This window comes from Petaurus breviceps, unplaced genomic scaffold (assembly GCF_028583685.1).
Source record: "Petaurus breviceps papuanus isolate PSGF00001 unplaced genomic scaffold, PetGlider_PUasm1.0 90752, whole genome shotgun sequence".
NCBI classification, from domain to species: domain Eukaryota; kingdom Metazoa; phylum Chordata; class Mammalia; order Diprotodontia; family Petauridae; genus Petaurus; species Petaurus breviceps.
Window position 1 is genome coordinate 12,910,779 of NW_027187336.1, and position 4,026 is coordinate 12,914,804.

Below are 4,026 nucleotides of genomic sequence, written 5' to 3' on the forward strand. Positions count from 1 at the left end.
GCATGGTGTAAAACAGAATTGGTATGTAAAGGGCCTGAAGTAAGATGGCAGTAGTTTGAGTAGAGAGGGGGGGTTGAAGATGAGAGATGGTGACCAGGTAAAAATGGCATGATGTGACAAAAGACCGGATACAGAGGGTGAGGGAAAATGAGGTGAATAGTTGAGTGAATCAAGAGTGAATAACCTGCCAAGTTTTCATACTTGGGAAACTGGAAATATGGTGGTAACTTTTACAAAAATCAATTGGTCAATAAGCATTCATTAAGTACCTACTTTACTTTTGGCACTAACCTAGGCACCAGGGATATAAAAACAGAAATGAAACCATTCCATACCTCAAGGAGCTTGCATATTCTCTGGTCTTATCCATGTCTTTTCATAAATGGTCCATTGAGCTTTCACTCAGGGTACGGAAGACAGATCTTCCTTTTGGTCATTTAGTATCTCAGGGTTATGAATATACAACATCATGGTGTTGCACATTCATCAACATAAAATAACATAAGAGAATACTAAGGAGGATTATTGAGGCAAACTTTTGTGGTGGACTGAAGACTGTCTTGATCTTTTCTTTCTACTTCATGGGTATAGCTCATTGTCAACCAGAACTGCCTACATATCTGGGCTGAATAAATAGATTTATAGAAAATCCATCCAGCTACAGGTCATAATATGATCAATAGGTAGTTTTCATTGACTTTGCCTTCTCCCACCCCCAATATAAAAAGTTAGCACAATCTCCTTCTGTAATGATTAATATTAGTGCCTCAGGCTTAAAACTAAGTCTTTCTGTCTCTCTCTCTCCCTCCCCCCATCCCTTTTCACAGGTGCTTCTGCTGAATAGGTAAGATAGTACATAGTCTTTAGAGAGAAGAGATAGAATCACTATGCTTCCCAGGCATCTGAAGAGAGGCCTGAACATCCTCCGGTCTTATCCATGTTATCTCACAACCCCTGCAGTAAACTGCATGAACCGTGGAGAAAGTACAAGATGTTTGCTAGTGATAGAGGATACAGCCTTAGCACACTATGTCAACTTAGCAGAAAGTGAGCCAGACTAGGAACAAGAGACCTGAAGAGTACTAATATAAAAGAGGCATGGAGCCTTGATGAAGAAAGTTGCTATATCAGAGCTGATTTTCTTTTGAGAAGATCAAAACAAACCAGAAACTAATGGTGTTAAGATAAAATTGGGAGAGACATGGGCTAGAGATTTCTTGTAAGAGTTGGAGTGGTAGAACATGCCTATCATCCCTGATAATGGTTGAAGCTCAGGCTAGTGAGTCACTTGAGTTCAGAAGTTCTGAATTGTAGTAGGGCTAAAGTCAGTTGGGTATTCTCACTAAATTTGATCTCAAAATGGTGAACCCCAAGGACAGGGACACTACGCTGCACAAGGAGAGATGAACCTATGTCAGGAAAATGCAGCAAATCAGTAGTGTGTCCCTGCTTGTGAGTGGCCACTGCCCTTACAGCCTGAACAAAATAGTAAGACCCAGTCTTAGAAAAAAAAATAGATATTGATGTTCCCAGGATTGACTTCAGGTAGTACATGTGGGGCAGAGACTATTTGTGAGAGTGCCTTCCCTGAAGTCAATTGTTATATCAAGGTCCAGGGACCACTTGACAGATAGTTTACAATAGTCACAGTAGTACTATTAATAAAGAACCAAAGAATGTGTTTCTGAATGGTTTAAAAGAGAAATAAGGATTGTGAAAGCAGAATTTATAGTCTATACAGTAGAAATAGTTGGCAGATAAGTCATCAGGAAACTTATAGAAAGTAAACTTGAAAAATTTAAATTCGGGGCAGTCAGGTAGCACAGCGAATAAGAACACCGGCTCCAGTGTCGGGATGACCTGGGGATCAAATGTGGGCTCAGATACTCAGCACCACACCCAGAAATAACTGGCCGTGTAACCTTGAGCAAGTTACTTAACCCCAATTGCTTTAAAAAAAAAATTAAATCCACGGCATTAAATCTCACAAAAGAAAAAAAAAAGAGAACAACTTATTGATGTCAATACACAGAAGTGAAGGACAATCTGGAAGAAGAAAAACAAAGAACAGTAACATTAAAATAAGATATAGCTTCCATAGAGGCAAACTATATTGATCTTGAAGAAAGAAGTCATGGAGACATCCTTAGCATTATAGGCATCCCAGAAAACCACAACCAATCAAAAAATATGAACACCACAATGCAAGAAATAGTACAAGAAAACTGTTCAGAAACTCTGGACACAGAAAACAATGTGCTAAGCAGAATAATCCACAGATTACCTCTGAGGGGGAAAAACTCTATGATGCAAACTCCAAGACATTTAGTGATTAACTTTAATAATTCCAATGACAAATAACTTATTCTGTAAGTGACCAGGAAAAATCCCTTCATATATAAGGGAAAGGAAATATGAATTATGCAGGACTATTTTGCACCCACCAAAAGCTGTATAAAAGAGTGAAATAACATGTTCCAAAGAGGAAAATAGTTCAAGATGCAAACAAATGTGAGATACCCAGAAAACCTCAATCTAAAAAATTAATGAAAAGATGGATGTTCAATAAAAAGGGCCAGAGAGGGGGTGAAAAGGGGGCAAGAAAGAGAAATATCTAGTTTTAGCAGGGGGAGAGGGGAATCATCGATGAACACTCCTATGGTGGAGGAAAGATATTCTATAAAGAAGGTGAATCAGAGCTCCTGTGTTTAGCTGACAACCAGAAGAGTGGAAGAACATGGACATATTGTGGTAAATATGGAAAAAAAGACCATGTTGAAGGCAAAGGTTAATAAGAACTGCATAATCAGGAGGTTATGCAAATTCCTACCATGGGACAGTATTTTCTGTAATCTGGAGGGACTAGTATTTGTAAGAGTGATACACAACAAAGAGGGAAAGAATTATAAGGAAAAATCCCAAAACACTTTAGAAGGAACCCAAAATAGAAGCTTTAATTCCATGCAGAATACAGAGACTAAAGAAGGACTAAATAAATATAAAGGTAAAGATTTAAAGCAAAAAAGTCTTAAACAAAAAGGGAAGATAAATAATGAAGAGAATGGGGCTAAGAAATCTTTTGTAGAAAAAGTACAAAAAATGAAACAAAAAAAAACCTAACAAACAAAAGAAGTAGAAGGGCAATAGAAAAAGGGGATTTTACTTGACTACTTAGCTGAGAGGGTCAAAAAAAGGTATATGTGTGGAATTAAATACCCAGAGAAAAAGAAGAAAGAAAAAAGAACCAATAGGTTGAGCCAAATTAAAACTTTAAAAAGTGGTAAGAAATGGAATGGGGGAAATGAATTTGAGGCTGAGGCGAAGATAGCTGGTAGGAATAGGGTTGCTTTAAAGTAGATTAAGTTAAAGTAACTGAAGAGAAAAAAAAATATTGTGCTTCCAGAGGAAGAGGGAAAAATTCTAATGTGGAGGGGGAAAAACAATACTTGAGAAAAATGAAGACTATAAGCCTGACTCTTAATCACTTTAAATATGAATGGATGAAACAGTCCAATAGAATTTTTTTTTAAATAGTGACAGAGGAGATAAGGAAACCAAACTCAACAATTAATATTCTTTTTTTTTCACGAATTTGTGTGTCATCCTTGTGCAGGGGCCATGCTAATCTTCTCTGTATTGTTCCAATTTTAGTATATGTGCTGCCAAAGCGAGTACAATAATTAATATTCTTAAAAAGCAAAGTCATGCACAGAAAATACATGAGGAACTAGAAAAAAATTCACTATATATCAGGTAAATGAAAAAAAAATCAGAATTGCGATCATGCTACCCAACAAAGCAAGAATAAACATTTGAAAGATAAGCGATAAATAAGGAAACTATGTTATGCTGAAAGGAACTATAGACAAAAAAGTCAATATTATTACTAAATTTATATGTTCTAAATGCCATAGAATCAAAATTTATAAAGGAAAGCTTACCTGAATTGCAAGAAAACATGGATAGTAATATGACAGTGTCAGGATATTTTGAATATTTCTTTCTCAGCTTTGGATAAGTCTAACA

The 4,026-nt window shown here is 36.5% G+C and overlaps 1 non-coding gene across 1 annotated transcript; it reads right to left on the reverse strand.

Annotated features, from left to right (window-relative positions):
• Positions 1-3,568: 3,568 nt before the first annotated feature.
• On the reverse strand, positions 3,569-3,675 carry LOC138146153 (U6 spliceosomal RNA). The gene has a single exon (XR_011164405.1). It is a non-coding gene; the product is annotated as a U6 spliceosomal RNA (small nuclear RNA).
• Positions 3,676-4,026: the final 351 nt, after the last annotated feature.